This window comes from Pristiophorus japonicus, chromosome 22 (assembly GCF_044704955.1).
Source record: "Pristiophorus japonicus isolate sPriJap1 chromosome 22, sPriJap1.hap1, whole genome shotgun sequence".
NCBI lineage: Eukaryota > Metazoa > Chordata > Chondrichthyes > Pristiophoridae > Pristiophorus > Pristiophorus japonicus.
Window position 1 is genome coordinate 3236341 of NC_091998.1, and position 22419 is coordinate 3258759.

Below are 22419 nucleotides of genomic sequence, written 5' to 3' on the forward strand. Positions count from 1 at the left end.
GGGTCACCTGAGGCCTGCTGGCAGTTGCAGCCTCGTGGTTTCTGCCCTGTACATTTCTGCTCGCAAACACAGTTCCAGTTAATTTATGAACATTGCTAGCACTTGTGTGCTGAGAGATTTGTTTGGTGTTATCACTGGTGGACATAAACGCCTGTGCTATTGCAATGGCCTTACTGAGGGTCGGTGTTTCGACAGTCAAAAGTTTTTGTAGGATGGTCTCGTGGCCAATGCCCAGCACAAAAAAGTCTGAGCTTTTGCTCCAGGTAGCCATCAAACTCGCATTGTCCTGCAAGTCGCCTTAGCTCGGCAACATAGCTCGCCACTTCCTGACCTTCAGATTGCTGACACGTGTAGAACCGATACCTCGCCATCAGCACACTCTCCCTGAGTTAAGATGCTTCCGAACCAGTGTACACAGCTACTCATACGACTTACCTGTGGGTTTCACCGGAGCCAGAAGATTCTTCATGAATCTGTAGGTCGGTGCCCCGCAGACAGTGAGGAGGACTGCTCTGCTTTTTGCAGCACTTCCTTCTCCGTCCAGCTCATTGGCTACAAAGTACTGGTCTAGCCGTTCGACATAGGCTTCCCAGTCCTCACCCTCTGGGAACTTCTCCAGGGTGCCCACAGTTTGCTGCATCGTTGCGTTGGATTCGTATACTCGTCGCCAGTTGTTGTGTTCCTAACGCAGATGAGACTGTACACAGGGAGGTTAAAGTAACAGTGACCTCAGTCTTTATTAAGACACTCCAGAGTGAGGAACAGGCCTTAGGGGCCGGCTTAGAAACAGTGCTCCCAAGGGATGCTGGGATCCCTTGGGACTTCAGGGGATGCGCTCTCTGATGGCGGAACATGGGAGTGCATGCTTTACAGATACACAACAGAATCGAAAGATGAGCTACTGTCCCTCGAACTTGCATTGATAAAGTTGTTTCGAAGTACATGGTGTCAGATCCTGTTAAAGGCTTCAGTAGTGTCCATGGCACTGATAAAATGCTTCAAAGTATCCATGAGCAGAGTTTGAGAGACTTCAGGGACTTGAGCACAAAAAAATCTAGGCTGACACTCCAGTGCAATACTGAGGGAGCACGCACTGTTTGAGGTGCCATCTTTCGGGTGAGACGTTAAACCGAGGCCTCGTCTGCTCTCTCAAGTGGATGTAAAAGAGTCCACGACACTATTTCAAAGAAGAGCAGGGAAGTTATCCCTGGTGACCTGGTTAATATTTATCCCTCAATTAACTTAACAAAAGAAACAGATGATCTGGTCATTATCACATTGCTGTTTGTGGGAATTTACTTGTGTGCAAACTGGCTGCCGCGTTTCCTACATTCCAACAGTGACTACACTCCAAAAGTACTTCAATGGCTGTAAAATGCTTTGAGACGTCCTGTGGACATGAAAGGCGCTATATAAATACAAGTCTTTCTTTCAGTGGAACGGCTCACTGCGATGTGAACTGTAGCCTTATAAAGTACTCCATTGAATTGATATTACATTTCTAAATTGTAATATGCTTAAAACTATCTAATTCAGATATTAAGAGCAGTCTTGAACCTTGTTGTCACCGAAAGCAGTAGAAGCATCTGCTCTTCTAGACTGCTGACAAGATAACTTATTACACACTTTGTGCTTGAAGAGCAGCCCACAAAAGACGTCAAAGTCTGACCTGGTCACTTCAGTGACATGGGCCAGTCAAACCTTAATGTGCAGTCTCCTGAGAGAATCAGACCATACAAAGAGTTTTCAAGCAATTTGCAATTGAATTTAAGAGTTTCAGGTCTCACCACCAAACTGGAGCACAGGTAAGACAGTATGGTCAGATTTAAACCAAAATAAACGAGTAAAGAATAAGATGTTTAAAATGGCAAACAGAATAACAAAGGTGAAGAGAAAAGGGAATTATGTTTTAATAATAATACATTAATATTCCGGAAATAAAACCACTAATGATTTCCAAATCAAAGCATGCAAAAACAAAAATTATAAAATGACAGCATTCGCTTGAGCTGTCAATTCCTTAATGGTCAAGTGTTAAGAGCATATTTAAGCTGGCAGTTGATTCCATATAACCATTACATGTCTGAAAAATATCTGTTTTGTTCAAGGCTCATTAACACAGTGTAAAGGGTTAGTATTTTAATATAAACTGCTGTTAAATGAATGTGGGACAGGTTAAACTGGATAAACTTTCACTCTATAGGATTTGAAAATGAGTCACAGATGGTAACAAGCAGCAAAATATTTGATAGAACAATCAGTGATCTTTGAGGGGAAACAAGTGTTTTGTCCATCTGGCACTCATTTTCCCTCCCCCTACTTCACATATCAATAACACAACAGGAATGTTCATGAGACAGACCCACTCCAACTGCTCCACTCTTGACAGCAGTATTCAATGGCCCCAAATGTCTGAACAAAGTTTTATCCAGTTGTCGAATGCAGCTGCCTATTGGACCTGCAAAAAGCAATGCCATGTTATGAAAGGCAGTGACCTTTCATAATGGCCTTTCACTGTGAATTACTCTCTGAGCTCCGATTCCCACTGTTCAGCCTGTTCTACAATGCACAGCACTTGTATAATTTCAGATCATGGCCTTCAACTGATCTAAATGCAAGCAACCCCACTGAAGATCTCTGAGTGCAAATGTCTACTGTGGTACTCTGAAAGAATTCTGTCATTTCCAAATCGCTATAGTCAGTCAAGGTCTGCAATTTAAAACTGAACCTCAACATACAAACTCCTATTCTAAACACAACACTGATCTTTAAAAAGCCCCACAACCTTTGCAATAAATGGGCGATTGTTGCTGAGAAAGCATCCATTTGAGTAATATCATGGAAAATTTTGTTTAAACAGTTTAAAAGCTTTAGAAAGATAGTCATAATAAAAACAAAGTAATTTAATCCCCACCTTTAAAGTCTTTCAAAAAATGGCTTAGATCGTACAGATAGTCTGACAAAACCCTCCATAAAATACAATTTATACATTTAAATTGCTTTCAAGTTTAATAAAAGTAATTGCATGAGACAGAGAATCACCAGGTTTAATGCAAAACCTACTGTATTTCTTGGCCACGCCACAAAAATCACATGATAAATCATTTTAACACCATGAAGCATATTACAGAATATCAACACAGTCCCCACCACTTGCCTTGTCCATGGTAACCGCCTAATATCGGGCAAATGGTGCTTGAACATTAAATTCAATTACAAAGGCGCTGCTTGGAACACATTAAGCATGCTGGCTACTTCGGCAAATTCAATAAGCTTCTCGTAACTCGCGAAAGGCAATTAAATATGTTTACTATTGATCTGAGGAGCTGATTGGCTCAGTACTGCAATGTCACTAATGCAAAAATGTTTTAGCAAAAAGGAATCCATTTGGTACAAATCTTTCCACTGAATTCAACGAGGTAAAGCTGAATCTCTGCCACAACACTCCTCTTGTCTATTGAAAGCACTGTCCACCCTTTTATCTGTTCATTATGCCCTCAGCAGCTTCAATCAGCTGTTCACTAAATGCAGATGATCTGTCTTCCTTTAAATATATCGACTGAGATTGCCGTAACATTGAGTAAAGTAATTTGAAAATGGCTGTTATTGTTTTAATCAATAATTTTACCAATAAACACACTCGATCAGTATGCTGTATTGCACTATATTATGTATAGTTCACCTATCAGAAGGATTCCGCTTTCACAAAGCAACGTAATTTTCTCACTACACCAATTGTATTTTCTATGAATGGATTCAAATGTTGTCCAGATTTTACACTTGGAATCATCTAATATTTCTCTGAAGGCTGATCAATGATGCTCAGTTACTACAGTCTAGCAATTCCCATGTTCCCAATATATTTTTACCTCTTGCTCACATTGTTATCAGGCTCTTTCAGGTTAGGTGCAACATGGATTAAATTCAAAGTGAAGCACGTATTACTCTGCCAACAATGTACCTACACAGCCCAAGTATGATGTATTCATTTCCCAAATTACTCTCTCTAAGCGAGAAAGCCAACTGTTTACCAAACTGTTTTGAACTGTGATCTCCAGAGGTCAAGTGAGAGTTACAAGTGTGACACCAAGGGGCCCTCGTAAAACTGAAGTCAATGGGGAACAAGGGAACAATTCTCCAGTAGCTGCAGTCAGACAAGGCACAAAGGAAGATAGATGTGGTTGCTGGTGGTCAATAATCTCTCAGACATCCCTGTAGAAGTTCTTCATTGTCCTCGACCCAATTATATTCAGCTGCTTCATCAATGACCATCCCTCATCATAAGGTCAGAAGTGAAGCCGTTTGCTGACCATTGCACAGTATTCAGTTCCATTCACAATTCCTCAGATAATGAAACAGCCCATGCTCCGCATGCAGGAATTGAACAACATCCAAGCTTGGGCTGATGAATGACAAGTAATATTCACGCTATTCAACTGCCAGACAATGACTATTTCCAACAAGAGAGTCAAACCCCTCCCCTTGACAATCAATGTCATTATCACCACCGAATACCCTACCATCAACATCCTGGGGGCCGGGCGGGGGCACCATTGACCAAAACCTCAACTGGACCAACCACATAAATGTTGTGGCTACTCGAGGTCAGAAGCTGGGTATTCCGTGATGAGTGGCTCATCTAATTCTCAAAAGCCTTTCCACCATCTGCAAAGTACAAGTCTGGAATACGATAGAGCACTGGCCTGCAACACTCAAGAAGCTCGTTACCAGCCAAAACAATGCAGTCCGTTTGATTAGCGATTCACCCGCTCGCTGAAATATACACCACCAGCGTGCCACGGCTGCTGTGTGTTCTGTTTATGCTATGCACTGCAGCAACTGGCCAAGGCTTCTTCAACTCCACCACCCAAACCCATGACTTCCATGACCCAGAAGGACATGGGTATCAGGTGCATGGAAATATCATCTTCACGTTCTGCTTCCCCGCTGAACCCCCACCGTGACCCCCCCCCCACCTGCCGGCATACACCAATCCACCTTGGAAACATAATCACCATTCCTTCATAGTGGTTGGGTCAAAATCCTGGAACTGCCTATCCAACAGCATTGTGGGAGCACCATTACCACACAAGTTCAAAAAGAAGGCCTACCACCACCTTACATAAGAACATAACAACATAAGAAATAGGAACAGGAGTAGGCCATACGGCCCTCAAGACTGCTCCGCCATTCAATAAGATCATGGCTGATCTGATCATGGACTCCGGTCCATTTCCCCACCTGCTCCCCATAATCCCTTATCCCCTTATCGCTCAAGAAACTGTCTACTTCTGTCTTAAATTTATTCAATATCGCAGCTTCCACAGTTCTCTGAGGCAGCAAATTCTACAGATTTACAACCCTCAGAAGAAATTCCTCCTCATCTCTGTTTTAAATAGGCAGCCCCTTATTCTAAGATCATGCCATCTAGTTCTAGTCTCCCCCATCAGTGGAAACATCCTCTCTGCATCCACCTCGTCAAGCCCCCTCATAATCTTATACGTTTCGATAAGATCACCTCTCATTCTTCTGAACTCCAATGAGTAGAGGCCCAATCTACTCAACCTTTCCTCATAAGTTAACCCCCTCAACCAAGTGAACCTTCTCTGAACTGCCTCCAAAGCAAGTATATCCTTTCGTCAATATGGAAACCAAAACTGCACACAATATTCCAGGTGTGGCCTCACCAATACCTTGTATAGCTGTAGCAAGACTTCCTTGCTTTTAAACTCCATCCCCTTTGCAATAAAGGCCAAGATTCCATTGGCCTTCCTGATCACTTGCTGTACCTGCATACTATCCTTTTGTATTTCATGCAAAAGTACCACCAGGTCCCGCTGTACTGCGGCACTTTGCAATCTTTCTCCAATTAAATAATAACGTGCTCTTTGATTTTTTTCTGCCAAAGTGCATGACCTCACACTTCCCAACATTATACTCCATCTGCCAAATTTTTGCCCACTCACTTAGCCTGTCTATGTCCTTTTGCAGATTTTTTGTGTCCTCCTCACACATTGCTTTTCCTCCCATCTTTGTATCGTCAGCAAACTTGGCTACGTTACACTCAGTCCCTTCTTCCAAGTCGTTAATATAGATTGTAAATAGTTGGGGTCCCAGCACTGATCCCTGCGGCACCCCACTAGTTACTGGTTGCCAACCAGAGAATGAACCATTTATCCCAACACTGTTTTCTGTTAGTTAGCCAATCCTCTATCCGTGCTAATATATTACCCCCATCCCCGTGAACTTTTATCTTGTACAGTAAACTTTTATGTGGCACCTTGTCAAATGCCTTCTGGAAGTCCACCTTCTCAAGGGAAACTAGATGGTTACTACATGGTTCCAACAAAACGCTGCATCAGATGTGTCGTCTGAAGCATTTCGACAGCACTGGATTTTTCTTCACCAAAAAAGTCAAGATGTAAAAAAAAGACATTATAATCACGCTGTGGAGTTTTTTTTTTGCAGGAAAGTCAGTTCCTTGGTTAACCTGCTCTGCAAAACTCAGTGGCCATGCAGCAATGCTGCAGCAAGTTTGTGCTTCCATGCGTGTGGTATTTGCACTGGGCTTTTCTTGGTCCATGCAGCAGAGCTGGTCTCCAGTCGTCTTCGGTAATCCTTGCCACTGGACCAAGATCTAGCTCTGTCAAGCCTGCGTGGTGGCTGGTGTGCAACGGCCACCACACGTTAAAAAAATCTAAGCACAGGCATCTTCCACTCTCCAAAATGTAGTTCGGAATCTGGAATATTAGGTCCTTCATTGAAACATCTGTGAGCTCATTCCTTTTTGGCGTGGAAGCAAGTCATCCTCGCTTTGAGGGACTGCCTATGATTTGCTGAAGCTCAATCTTTTTCTGTTGTCTTATGCAGATATAAAATGTGATGTAATTGCTTTCTACATACCTGGTAAATTCTCCAATGAAATAATTTCAGATCAAAATGTTTGGCTTTTAAGAAGAGTCTCCTCAGTTGCTGCAGCTCACTGTACACTCCATTGACTTGTACTGTGCAGGATTCAAGCTCCCGATTAATTCTAAAAAGGAAAAAAGGAAGAATTTCTGTAAAATCCAAGAACAGAAATATCATCTTACCCCTAAAAGGCAAGTCATTCACTGTGTGCTGGAGGACATTAAGCATACATTTAACTTAAACTTAACAGGATATTGATGACTATTCCCAATGCATTGCTTTGAAAACAAAGAACACTGCACCAATATTTTTTAGCTCAATAGGTAAACCCCTAACTTCTGCTTATCCCTGTAAGCAAATTATTTAAAATGGACTACCTGTGTAAATCAATTACCAACTCAAAGAAATGCGATTGTACTTGCAAATCCTATTGGGAGTCACAACTAAAACGGAGTGATTTTAGTTACTCTTTCTACCAACTCTTTGATTACTCTTCCAAAAACATGAAAAAACTTATGAAAATATTTGTATAAATATTGTATAAAATTTAGAGTTTAAATTTATTGCCAGCATGCCCACTATTGTACAAATGAGATATTCCTTGTAACATATTGTAAGACACGCAAGGTCACCTGTGTGGATACTGTAACACATCAGGTCACTTCTAAATAAGTTCGAGGGACCGCCTAGGATGATGATGAAATAATTTATCAGCTGGCTTCCTATCAAAGCTACGCTTGCTATCTAGTTTTCTCTGAATCACTCTCTGCGCTTTAGTTAGTGATTTATCCTGATTCTTTTTTCTACCACCTCAGGGGTTCTCCAGGGCCGTCTCCTCACCTACTTTGCTCTTTCTTTGTATCAAAGACATCCACTAGTCATCTATCAACATTCATTCTTTCACTGTCTCCTGCGATATAAAATACCAGATCTCTTAAATAGCTAAAGCTAACCTTCAAAAAGCTTACTTCAATTCACCTTAATTCAAACTTTCACAAAACCAAGGTCTGCCCAAGCTTGAAATACTGCTCTCATTTCAAACCTCCATTCTCTTTTTCCTATTTTATTCACAATCTTTGCAATGTGTCTGTTTTATTGAGAGCCTAAACTTCCTTCTTATTCCTTCTAAACTCCAAACACATCATCCAAGAAAGTATCCCTCCTCCTACAATCATATCAAGACTTATCATACCTTTTCCTGCTTTCTCATTCTTTCCAAAGACTTCAAAACTGTGAAACTCCATACAATCTTCACAATTTTGCTTTTAATGTCACTATTATTTTTCTCCTAGGTTGCTTGTAGCAGTGCCTTGAAGATTAACCTTCTGGAAACTGACAATCCTGGAGCGTTGCCAACCCTTCCATTATGGCAATGGCTTGCAAGGTTATCTGGATCGGAGTGAGAAGAATCCCAGCCCCAGTGACAGGCCGACCCCTACAGGTTCCATTCGCGAGTCAGACTAGCTGCTGCAGCTTCAACAGTGTCCTGGAGCTCTAAATTTAGGAATCAGATTACCTGCAAGTCTGCAACATACGAATTGACATTTCCAAACTTCCAATGCTAGGCCTGTCATCTTGAAACCACTATGACCCCAAAGAGACCTCTCGCATATCAATCCTACAAGGAGGAATAGCTTTAATGATCTTAAAGCACATACTGTGCTTTTGCTCCTTTACAGAATAGTATCACCTGCCTTGGCGTCACAAATTAGGAATTGAGAGGACACAATCAGGAGGACAGGTAAGCACAGGCTTTTAATCTATCATATGGATACATATTCGTGGACTTTCCATGGCACTCCTTCAAGGGCACAAAGTTTTAATTGCTGTTAAATAAACACTGAGGAGCAAAGTTCAACTTCTCTTCGAGCTGCAGGTCAGATCCCTAGTTTCTAAGTATGACTGGGAAGGTTAGTCAGTGGATATAGATAACTGGCTGCTGGTAATTAAGATGTTATCAATTGCTGTGTGATTTTGTACATTTAAAATGACTGCCTCTGTCTTTATATTTTAAAAACTGTGACATTTCTGCAGTCCAATACTTAAAAGTCAATGACAGAAAAAGTGCACTCAGCAGCCTTGATGCTCAAAGAACACTTTCTTCTCCTTTCCTTCCTTCCCCCCTTGAATGGTGTTTGGGTTAAGCTAGAAAGGTGCTGATGATTTGTATATGTTTGCCATCACATTTTTCCATCCCACTATCAGAGTTACATACCAGATCCTGGTATTCTTAATCGTGAATTATACATTTAACACAAAAAGTGGCTCACAGTGCTCTTGCATCAAGTTCATTCTTTTCCTGAAAACTATATTTTTGTCCTGTTTTTTTTTATTCTCTCCCTGCCCCTCCCAGTGTGCCACAGGACTGAAAACACAAATTAGTTTTTCTTTATTAAATAAATTGAACAGTTACTGATCCACAATCGATCTTGTGCAGTGAAAAATTCTAGATTACTTACAGCCACCTGGAGGATGTATATATACTGCCTGTTACGAGTCTCAGTTTTGAAATCACTGACACCTGTTAATGAGTTACTAATGTGACATAAGGGCATGGTTACTCTTCCACTGCAGATTACTAGTATTCCTCATTCCCTTGTATCTGTCTGTAGACCATTTTTCCTGCCAGGTACATGAATTCATGTAAATATGGGCTACAAGGTAACTCATTGAACAATAATGAAAACTAAATACATGCATTCAGATTTACACTGACAGGAAAACAACCTTGTATCTTAATTGGTGAAAATTTCAACGCAAACACAGTATTGTACAATAGCTCAAAGCTTGGATACTGCCGTCAATATCTCATTAAAACCAACAAATTTCCTTTGCTAACTATAGTACTCCTATATAAACTTATTTACTCAATTTGTCAAATATTAGAATGGTCTAAAACATCCTTTGAAACTCTACAAAAATCCCTTCCAGTTACTGAAAGTAGCCAGCTGTCTTGTTAAAAGAATCGAGTTAGACTAATTAGTGAATTATTAAATGGTGCAGTCTCTCACTTGATTGTTAATGTACAACAAATTTTGTTAAACAGAACAACAAGATTAATCAAGTGTAGGTTCAAAGATTCATCGCAATACTGTAGTAAATTGCTCTTTATTGCAGTTGATACTTGAACTTTTCGCTATCTGATCAGCAGGACACTCGGACCACTGACATAGTCGGCCACATAGGCAATCCGAATTAAAAATATATCCAAGCAATTGACACAACGTACGCAGTTTACACACTGTTCTCAACAAAATCTGAAAACACTAGTTTACTTTCGAAGTAGTCCAAATGTATGTATTTAAAAGTGTACGAGTCTCGTGTTGCCCAAAAGCTAGCGGGAGAAAAAAAAACATGCGAAAGTCGATAAAGCTGGGCCCGACCTACTGCAAAATCCTCACACTCGCATAAACTGAACCATGACTAAATGGAGCTAAAGCAAGCTCTGTAGGCGACTGGGTTGTAATTCTTTACCAGGATACAGTACTACTCAGCACGGTTACCTGGTTACAAGATGCAATTGCAATGCTGCTACTCGTTTGTCACAGTCAACCACTTTGCTGTGTATTTCCTTTGCTGACCACAAAACAGACAAAAGAAATGGATTGAACATGGTATCGTCAGTGATTATTCGAATAGCAATGCTTCAACATCTTTCAATGGCAAGGCTCCAAAAGAAAATATGCAGCTGTATATTCCAACAGTTGCATCATAAACAGCTTTATAGTCTTATTCTTGGGGACACCCTCTTCACGTTATTGATGACAGTTTTGGATGACATTTTAGTGATATTTTCTTCTTTTTCCCCTAATTTGCTCCTCTCCTCTCCTCTCCCAAAGGTGCTGATTCTGCATGTGTAACCCTCGACAGAGTGTGCCACCAGGCTTTTTGTCGATGGGGGAAATGACAGATGAACCCAATTCTGTTCTCACCCAATGTTCGCACGTGCACTTTCCAGCAGAGATGACTGAATATTGATCAAGAGTAAAACCCATGGGTTTTCCCTCCCCTGCCTAACAGACGAATTGCAGTTAAATTTAGAATTTTGGGCAACAGTAAGCGCATCCAACACCTCTCGTGAGATAGAGCATGGGCCCTACACACAGTGCGGCTCCCTTTCTGCATCACACAACCCCTCCCTCCCAATTCTTTCTCAACTTTACAACCCCCATTCTCCCATGCACAACGACCCGCCTTGGCAACACCCCTTTGTTCCTCCCAGAGCACACCAACCTTTCTCAAATGCTGCACCACCAACCCTACTACTCACACAACCCCCTCCTCCATTCTCTGTGACTGCTGCACACAATATCTCCAACCCGTCTCCTACTTAAACTCAAACTATACCACCTTCTCTCCAGCCTTCCTCTATATCCTGCACTTTAAAAAAATAATAGCAAATAAATCAGTCACAGAGATTGTTCATCAAGGCCACTGAATTAGTTTCTACGCAAATATCAGGAATAATGGAAATTGAAGATGAGTATCACTTACATTCCCACAATATTTACTGCATAATAAAAATTCTATTTCACTTATTCAATCACTGTAAATCAGTGGCCCTGATAATATATTGTATGTTACATGGCAAAGAAATATCTCCTCCAACGCATGACTAGCCACTGGCTGACACTGCATGAAAACCAGATTTCTGGGTTAAGATTAATTTCTTTTCACAAGCGAAGAAACCTTCTTTTAATCCAAATAAAAATCTCACATTCGTAGTGTTGTCATTTATAATTTAAATAATTATCAACTTGCAGCAAAACACATCTGATGTTGAGGCTGTAACAGTAATGCATCCAGTGTTAAACTTGACGTAAATAAAATACCAGAAATGAATTAATGGTCCCAACTCAAAATTGTTTGATTCTGTAGTAAATGCAAGTTGGTGTGAAGTCTGGAGTTCCTCGAAGTTTTTTCTGTTTCCCCTACTGCTATTGCGTTACATATGCTCATGTGCAAGTCTCCGATCTCATTTCTGGAAATCATTTAGACTTTTATGAATTATGGTGTAAAAGGTACCTGTGTGCAGCAGAGCCATAAAGTCTTTACCCCACCCACCCAATTAGATATATTCTGTCTCCAACACCACCCTCCGACCTTACTGAGCAAAACTTCAACCCCCAACCACCCTACTCCCCAACAGAGCATTTGCTATCACCAGCCCCTTCCCTGACCACCACTGAGGTAAAGCTCAGCCTTTAACCACCCTTCTCCATCATCACCGCGCTTGTTTCCTGGCCTCTTTTCCCCCTCCCACCAATGAGCAAGTTCTCATCCCGCACCCATTACAGGGCTTGACAGGGTAGATGCAGGGAGGATGTTTCCTCTGGCTGGGGAGTCTAGAACAAGGGGTCACAGTCTCAGAATAAGGGGTCAGCCATTTAGGACTGAGATGAGGAGAAACTTCTTCACTCAGAGAGTGGTGAACTTGTGGAATTCTCTACCACAGAGAGCTGTGGAGGCTCAGTCTTTGAGTATATTCAAAACAGAGATCGCTAGATTTTTTGATATTAAGAGAATTAAGGAATATGGGGATAGTGCAGGAAATTGAAGTTGAGGTAGAAGATCAGCCATGATCATTTTGAATGGTGTAGCAGGCTCGAGGGGCCGAGTGGCCTGTTCCTGCTCCTAATTCTTATGTTCACCCCCCAATCCTCCCTAAGATTACAGGCTCCACTCTGCCACCTAATGAACAAGATGTCGCCCCCTTCCCTCCCTCCCCCATGCTAACTGCTTCCCTGTTCCAATACACCTGCTGCCTGCCAATCTCTCCTCTTCCAACCTGCCACCGCCTGGGGTTCCCCTTCACAGGCTATCCGTACCCAGTTTCATTGCCCCTTTTTACAGTAGCCTACTGCATTTCCCAACTGCATTCCCCTAGTGTTCGTGTTGCTTGGTGACAAATCTCTTGCATTCATAAATGGATCTTTATGTAGCACGCAGTACAAAGTGCAGTGGTGTGGATAATTTTATATTCTAACTAGTTTATCTCTTGTGACGTATGGATGAGTAATCAAGATCAATTTGAATAGTTCAAGACAAGTTAGGGCTAGAGGATGCAAGGTAATTGAAACCAGTATGGTAGTTTATGTGTGTGAGGGTGGGCTCGGGGGGGGGGGGGCAATAAGCCGCTCTCCTCCTCACCTCCCATTGCCATCTCCCTCCCTGTTCTTCCCCTTACCTACCTTCTATTTGCCTCCCCCCTCCGCCCCCGAGCCCACCCTCACACACACAAACTACCATACTGGTTTCAATTACCTTGCATCCTCTAGCCCCAACTTGTCTTGAACTATTCAAATTGATCTTGATTACTCATCCATACGTCACAAGAGATAAACTAGTTAGAATATATTATCCACACCCCTGCACTTTGTACTGCGTGCTACATAAAGATCTATTTATGAATGCAAGAGATTTATCAGCAAGCAACACGAACACTAGAGACTTGCAATGTTTTGCTGGAGTAAAAAAACTGCTACGAATGCACAATCAATGGTGTTACTTTCTGTTACACGAAAATCCTTCAAAACATGTTGCAGCATGGAAGCAATAACGGAAGTTATCACTGTGTTCACTATCCAGGAAAGGAAAAGCAAAAACGCACACAAAATAAGTGATTCCAAGCCCTGGGTCAGGGATTTGCAGTGTAGCCTCAGCACAAACGTGTGGGATTTGTCAACAACACTGGAAAATGCAACAAAAGCTTTTGACATTTATCAGTTTCACTCACTCGTCATAAAATGCCAATTTATCCTGTAATCAGGGTGTGCTCAAACCATATAAGTTGTGATCGATTCAGTAAGGAAGAAACTATACAACAGCACTTGAAATTTCAAACTGTATCAAAGAATACTCATTATAAACTGAGAAAACAATATTTTACCTATCAACAAATAGATGAGCAAGATGTTTTAACACACTTTGAACCCAGTGCAATACTGTAAATGGCACAGAATCTTACCAAAACAAGGTAAAGTACCTTCAAATCTTTTATCTCAAAAACTAATATACAGTACTGAGGACATGATTAGAATGTAATCCTTAGTACTCACAGATTTAGGAAAAAAGATGCAACATCGGTTGCCTTCCCAAGTGAAACTGGGAATATAAAATATTGATGCTACTGTGTCCATCATATTCACTCATGACTCGACCTGTAGTGTGCGACTGCGGTACTGGATGTTAATTGGGTACACATTTTACAGACAAGGACAGAAATTTGGAGTTTTCCCAGTAGTAATCACACACTTCAAAAAAACCCACACAAGAACAGTACCTGTACTGTATTAGTAAACGCCTTAGAGCTGGAATACCCAGTTATTTTGCTAGTTCCAGAATGGAAAGGGCAGGAGAATAACCCAATAAAAGGAAGAGAAGTGGATCGCACTGTATGGGCTGAAGCTTTTGTCATCAGCACCCACCCGCACATCATTTTCAGAAAGAAAGGGAAAAAAAGGAAGAAAGTCTTGTATTTCTACAGTGCCCTTCACGACCACCGGACGTCCCAAAGTGCTTTACGAATTAAGTACTTTTGAAGTGTAGTCACTTTTATAATGTAGGAAACGCAGCCAATTTACACACAGCAAGCGCCCACAAACAGCAATGTAATAATAATCAGATAATCTGTTTTAGTGATGTTGATTGAAGAATAAATATTGGCCAGAACACCCAGGAGAACTCCCCCTATAAAGTAACAAGTTATTAAATGAAACCTTTCGTTTTCTCTGATTTTCTCCCCCACAGATTAAGCAATGGTCCAGACGACACAGTCTGCACAGATGGACCTGCAAGTCAGCTCAAAATAGTTTTTAGGAATTTCAATAAACATAGTATAAGACCATATTAATTTCCATTGATCCTGTACTGATATAATATATTTCCCAACGGAACAGGTAATCGAATTATTTTAGCCTAACCATTCAAATTTAAATGTGCATCATTTATATTTAGATGTTTAACTTCATATTTTAATTAATTCATATTTATACTAAATTTAGACATCTATATTGAAATTAAATTTATATTTCAAGTTTTTCAAATCTATTAGTGGTGACATTACATTTAACAGTAATTCATGACCCTTCCACTGTAGCCAAATCTCTTTTTTTTAATCCTAGACTATACTTCATTATCTTCCTCGTCGCCCATCCCCCACTTATTGCTTTCTATTTTAAAAAATATATAAACATTACAGTTTCAGTGATGCATGCTTATGACGTCAAATAGGATGGAATGTTAGCTTGATGAGTTACCAAGATCACCTGCTTGAAGAACCTGAATAACTTCCACCACTGAAGCCGGGGTACAGAAACATAACATAAGAAATAAGAGCAGGAGTAGGCCACCTGGCCCCTCGAGCCTGCTCCGCAATTTAATATCATGGCTGATCTGATCATGGATTCAGCCCCACTTCCCTGCCCACTCCCCTTCATTCCCTTATCGTTCAAAAATCTATCTATCTCCGCCTTAAACATATTCAATGACCCAGCCTCCACAGCTCTCTGTGGCAGAGAATTCCATACATTTACAACCCGCAGAAGAAATTCCCCCTCGTCTCAGTTTTAAATGGGAGGCCCCTTATTCTGAAATTATATCCCCTAATTTTAGTTTACCCTATGAGTAGAAATATAGGGCTCAATTTTCCCCAAATCATTTTTTTTGGCATACTTGAAGAATTACGCCCGATTTTTTTGGACCCCAAGTACACCAAAAAAGTGTTGTAAGTTTTCCCCATTGGATCTCTTCATTTTGGCGTGGCCTAACCCAAAGGGGGTGGAGCCCTGATCTGCTGGAAAAGCAGGGCTGAAAAAGATCAGACTGCCATGGTAACCAGGGACACAATGCGAGCTGAGGCTGAAAGGGAAGCATGCAGCCACCTCCCAACACATTAAAAGAATTGAAAAACACATAGCTCCACCTTACCTCCAACTCTGCCCAAAGGCCGTCTCCCTCTCTCCGGGGATTTTTAAGTTAGGCCAGAAAAAGCAGCCTGCTCAAAGAGAAATGGCACAATAACTGGGGAAAACTGAGCCCATACTCTCTGGATCCAACTTGTTGAGCCCCCTCATTATCTTATCTGTTTCAATAGGATCACCTCTCATTCTTCTGAACTCCAAAGTGTTTCGGTCCAACCTACTCAACCTATCTTCACAAGTCATCTCCGGAATCAACCAGCATAGTAGTTATATTACTGGACAAGTAATCCAGAGGCCTGGACGAGTGATTCAGAGACATAAGTTCAAATCCCACCATGGCAGCTGGGGAACTTAAACTCAGGTAATTAAATAAATCTGGAATAAATAGCTGGTATCGGTATTGGTGACCATGAAACTACTGGATTATCGTAAAATACCCATTCTGCTTCACTAATGTCCTTTAGGGAGGGAAGTCTGTCAGCCTTACCTGGTCTGGCCTATATGTGACTCCAGACCCAAAGCAATGTGGTTGACTCTTAACTGCCCTCTGAAATGGCCTCACAAGCCACTCAGTTGAATTAAGTGGCTCACCACCACCTTCTCAAGGGCAATTAGGGATAGGCAATAAATGCTGGTCTTGTCAGTGACGCCCACATCCAGTGAATGAATACATTTTTAAAAATGCAGTCAATGATTAAGACAATTGATGTGAATCGCTTATAACACCAGAAATTGGCATTTCCATGACCCACTAGACATTTTATGCAAAACTGAGGTACTGACACAGCAGACTATGTTAGACACTCTGGGGCTGAAATTCCCCTTTTCTGCGCCTTTCGTTAGCGTCTCCGGGGGGGGGGGGGCTCGGTGCCAGGCTGCGGCCACTGCACCCCTTAGACCCCTGAGTGGAGATTTCAAGAGTTCGCAGCATCCCTTCCCTTTAACAGAAGGGGAAGGGCATTGAAACGCGTTAGCGTTACACGGAGAAGCCGTATAACCCGCCCCAAAAGGAAGTGGAGTACGCGACATTGCACTCCACTTCCTGTGAGGGGCGGTAACCAAAATTTCACTGTTGGGGTGGCACTTCCACGCTGGGCGCAGGAAGTCCCATCTCTCTTCGGTTACCGCCCCCAAATGGGTCGTAACCAAATTTCGGCCCCCCTACCCCGTGTGAACATTTGTGGGATTTGTTGCAGGATGTTGCATCACACCCAATCAATTACCCGATTAATGATTGCATCTAAATGCACAATACAATCAGGATACTCTATGCCTGATTCAACCACAGTCCTGTACACAGCTTTTAAAGCGTTCAATATTTAACTTGGTTCCTGTTACAGATTTTCCAAATGTCAATACAAGTTACAGATTTTACAATCAAGCTGGAAACTGAAGACACAGACTGTACTTTACCAGGTGCTTTAGTCAGAGTTACCTGCAATAATTTCTCTACTCAAGTATCTGTAATCACCACTCAAATCCTCGGTAGATTCTGGCACATTCATAAGAGTATAGAAGGCATACATGTCAGAATCAGGGAGGGACACTTTCTTTCAAAAGTTTTTTTAAAATTGAGAGCTAGCTTTTTGCCAATGGTAACCAAGTATGAAACATACCTGCCTGTAAGGTATAAAAGGTGGAGTCAGATGTTCTGCAAGTTGAGTGACAGGAAATAATTCTCACAGCTGGTAGCAGTTCAATTATTTTAAAATATATTCAAACTTTATCCAAGCAAAATTTGTAGGTATTCACCCCCAGCAACAGGCAGGAAGGATGCCCCTCCAGGTTGAATTTCATTTTAACAATTTTGCTTCGAATACTCCAAGTAGGGAAGTGGAGCTGAATCCATGATCAGATCAGCCATGATCTTATTAAATGGCGGAGCAGGCTCGAGGGGCCAAATGGCCTACTCCTGCTCCTATTTATTATGTTCTTATGTTTCTTATGTTCTTATGTTCGTTTAATGAGAACCTGGAATGATAAAGTAAACTGCAATACTATCTTATATTAAGTACAGTGTTAATGTAGCAAGTGATATTTGTGGTTAACACAATGATTCTCCAATTGTCATGGTCCACACTTTCACAATAACATTATTCATTTCACTGCAGATAAACTGCTTTTGCAGTTATTAATAGATAAATCAGTTACATAAACAGCTGTCGATAGGGAATTAAATATTAAGTTCTTGAGAAACATTGGCAACTGCCAAATGAACCCAATGATGCTGCATGAATATATGTCTGTACATAGAAAATAGGTGCAGGAATAAGCCATTCGGCCCTTTGAGCCTGCACCACCATTCAATAAGATCATGGCTGATCATTCCCTCAGGACCCCTTTCTTGCTTTCTCTCCATACCCCTTGATCCCCTTAGCCGTAAGGGCCATATCTAACTCTCTCGTGAATATATCCAATGAACTGGCATCAACAACACTCTGCGGCAGGGAATTCCATAGGTTAACAACTCTGAGTGAAGAAGTTTCTCCTCATCTCAGTCCTAAATGGCCTAACCCTTATCCTAAGACTATGTCCTCTGGTTCTGGACTTCCCCAACATCAGGAACATTCTCCCCGCCTCTAACCTGTCCAGTCCCGTCAGAATCTTATACGTTTCTAAAACGTAATGCTGTGGAATGGAAAGCTACAAGTTTGCATTGTAATTCTCCAGAGGATTCCTGATCTTAGAAGTGGGTGAGGTGTGAGGCAGAGACCAACCCTTTTGGCAGCTCACAACAGTGAATTAATAGTAATATCAGCAGATGATTCAGAGGCAGCAGTGTCTCCACCCTGTTGGTTGCTGCCAGGACCATAAGAGACAAGAAAAATAAATGTTAAAAGGGGAAATTATATTTGTTAATTCAAAGCATTGCACACATCATAGCAAATGATTGTTCTCTTCGTTTAAACCCATGAGTCCCCAGTGTCAGCAGGGCTCAGTGGCTGAACTCGCACCCGTTACAAGCTCCACTTCAGGACTGAAGTATATGACCAGTGCAGTACAGAGGGAGTATGCCGCATTGTTGGAAGTGCCATCTTCCGAATGCTCGAGGTTGCATCTTCCTGTTCAACTGGATATTGCGGATCCCATGCATTATTTGAAGAGTCAGGAGTTTCCATGATGTCCTAGCCAACCATTATCTATCAACCAAGATCACCAAAGCACATTACCTAGTTATTTATCTCATTTACTATTTGTGAAACATTGCTATGTGCAAATTGACTATTTGTCTACATAACATCAGTAACTTTAGAAAAATGGAAAGCATTTCGATAGGGCAATTAAGTACTTTTTAAGCGTGGTCACTGTTGTGTTGTGAGGAAAGGCGGCGGCCAAATTGTGCACAGCAAGGTCCCACAAACAGCAATGAGATAATGACCAGATAATCTGTTTTAGTAATGTTGGTTAAGGGATAAATACTATAAAAGTAATTCATTGGTTGTGATGCTTTCTGAAGACACAAAACAAACTACATAAACAGAAATCAGTTCCTTCTTTCTTAGTGTTTAAGGGACTGTTATTCAAGTTTAGCAAACAAAAACCTTGTAAATAAATACCATTAAGTATAGTAATGAATTATTTATAGCTTTCAGTTATATATGTTTTCAAACTGTGTGCTTGAAAGACGAACCATACAACAAGCTTACGAAACATCAACACTTTACCATGCAGAATTCAATTAAATCTAATTTAATGAAAACTACTCTTTTCCTTTACTGTATACCAAGTCATGAGGTGCTCCACACTGTCGTCAACATGATGCTCCCATACTCCAAATCCAATTGGCTATTTTGATTATAATGCATATTTTTAAAGCTATTGGCATCCATCATATTCTCCTACTTCTGACCATCACCTCAGTGTCCATTTTTACCTCTATGAAGTACCATGGAATGTCTTACAACATTAAAGATACTATACAAAACCAAATTGATTAATTTTGTTAGCTCAGCCTCATCTCAAGGTGGAGCACCCTACAGGACAAATGCTATGTTAACCTATACCATCAATACAAGGAATCGCAACACTCCTTGTTGCTGGGCTTTGCCAACCAAACATTTTAAAACAATCTACAAAGGAAGCCATACATGCATTTTAGAAGAGAAGGGCCATTATTATCCATCCCTAAAACAAATGATAGTTCAAAATTAATATACTTTGAATTTATAACAATGCAACATCTGAATATCTGCAAACAAAGATACACATTCTCCATTTATAGTGATTGTGTGAGGCTGGTTACCATTCATAGATGTTGTTTGGTGAGCATGATAACTGTTGAGCGCATGAACTCACAAAGCATAACGCCATCACAATTAATGGTTTCAAGCAGTGAAGGACATGGAAGCAAGGCTGGTTAACACGAGTTTTAACGGCAACGTTTTTAATCTTCTAATCCAAGTGAGACAAAAAAGTCTCAAGGCTTCATGATTTTGTTGTAACTTTTCCAGAACAAGATGAAAGCAGTACATTCTCACAACTTCAAAGCTAAAGAAAAGCAAATAAGTGCAGATGTACAATCAGAAAGTTTAAAATAACATAACACATTCCGATACCAAAAAAGCACTGTAAACACTAAGGCAACATCAAGAAAAAAAACAATTGATTGCTTTATATTAATTTGCCCAGTAACTGACTGCTGATTACGGTTTGAAAACTACAATCCCATCTGCTTAGAAAAAAGCTCTTGGCATGCTCCAACAAATCCTGGCAGAATCAGTATCACTAAACACTGTCGCAGACGCGCAGTAGCACACACTACCAGACTAGTAATGAAAGAAAATTCAATTGTGCGCATACATTTCAACTGCATCCACGGTAACATTCTTTACTGTCAGAGATGGACTACAAAAACACAATCTCAAAGAAATTGAGTCATCCAGATAAAGAAGCTCCAAAGGTCCAGAGACAAGCTTTCCTGCAATGGTACATTTGCTTGCATAGCCACATTGAAGCTGCATGCATTGTGACATGCATTGTGACATGCATGCATTGTGACATGCGATTACAGAGCCATTCATTTCCTGGTCACCTGCTACTTATAATAATCCCAAATACTTCAAAGGGTGTCTAGCATCTTCAGTTATGTATTTTCTTCAACATCCTTTACATGTCACCAACTTTACCATGCTCAGTGCACCAACCAAACAAAATGCCAAATTGCAAACCTAAAAGATGCATATTCTTAATAGGTCAAAATATTAAAAATAGCTGGTGCTGAGTTAAAACCAGTAATTCAGTCTCTGAGCTCGATTAGAATTTCTAAGTTACTCAAGCCTCACTACTGCAACTGAAGATGTCACTAGATTGATTTTATTTACGACAAATCTACTACTTCCGAGGTGGGAACTGAACAAATGATACAAATCCATCTAAAATATTATTCCACCTCATTTCTTTTGCGTTCAGGACAATAAAACCCATTTATGATTTTTTTTCTATTGTAGTTTAGCAGAGGCATATTACCCTTCTTTTAGGTCCCAAATGAGGGCAGGTCCTGCAAACTAGATGCTCCCAAGGTTACAATTTAAACAGTCACTATGATGTATGCAACACCAACTTGTTCTCGACAAAGCAGCACCTGATTTCAGCTTGCCACATCAATCTGATGATCACACGAGATGAGTGACTTGCTGTGTGAGCAAATTGTAAACCTGAATCAGCATCCCATCACTCATTACTTGGTACACACAACATTTCCACAAATGTTCAGAATTTCTTGGGCATAAAAAATTGATAATATTTTATTCACTCTTCTGCAACAGCAGCAGCGAACTTGGCCGGGTACACAAAATTAGACTGGAGCCAGGAAACAAGTCGCAAACTATCCCTTTGTAAATGCAGCTATACTAATCAAATGATGGATGATGATCTTGTAAAGAAAGACGCAGTTATGCAGCACTTTGTCACAATACCTCAAAGCACATACATTTATTTTGGAATATAGTGACTGTTGTTATACGCACAAACATGGCAGCCATTCTTTCCAAGCAATGTCCCAAAAAAAAATAAGATGACAGAGTACTTAATCTGCATTTTTTTTTAAATAGTATTGAGTCAGAGGGTTAGTCAGGATACCAAAACTCCCCGATCTGCTTTGTATCTTTACCATCCACCCGAACAAACAGACGGACAGCAGTTTAGCATTTGATCCAAAGGATGGCTTCTACAATGATGCAGCAGTGAACTGGAATGCAAGGCTAGATTATATAGTTGGAGCCTCGTGAGAGGCCCAAATCCACAATCATTGGAGCCAAATGTGAAACTGTTAACAACCATGTCAAACTAACACACCTAGAATGTTCCCAATGTTGGGGAAGTCCAGAACCAGCGGTCACAGTCTAAGGATAAGGGGTAAGCCATTTAGGACCGAGATGAGGAGAAACTTCTTCACCCAGAGAGTGGTGAACCTGTGGAATTCTCTACCACAGAAAGTTGTTGAAGCCAATTCACTAAATATATTCAAAAAGGAGTTAGATGTAGTCCTTACTACTAGGGGGATCAAGGAGTATGGCGAGAAAGCAGGAATGGGGTACTGAAGCTGCATGTTCAGTCATGAACTCATTGAATGGCGGTGTAGGCTCGAAGG

At 40.9% G+C, this 22419-nt stretch overlaps 1 protein-coding gene across 3 annotated transcripts in view; it reads right to left on the minus strand.

Moving 5' to 3' along the window:
* Positions 1-22419, minus strand: part of ccser2a (coiled-coil serine-rich protein 2a) — a 723588-nt gene that overhangs the window by 684974 nt on the left and 16195 nt on the right. For all 3 annotated transcript variants that reach the window (XM_070865515.1, XM_070865514.1, XM_070865516.1), the window contains exon 2: positions 6904-7033. The gene's annotated coding sequence lies outside the window, so the exon portion shown is untranslated. The remainder of the gene's footprint in view (positions 1-6903; positions 7034-22419) is intronic.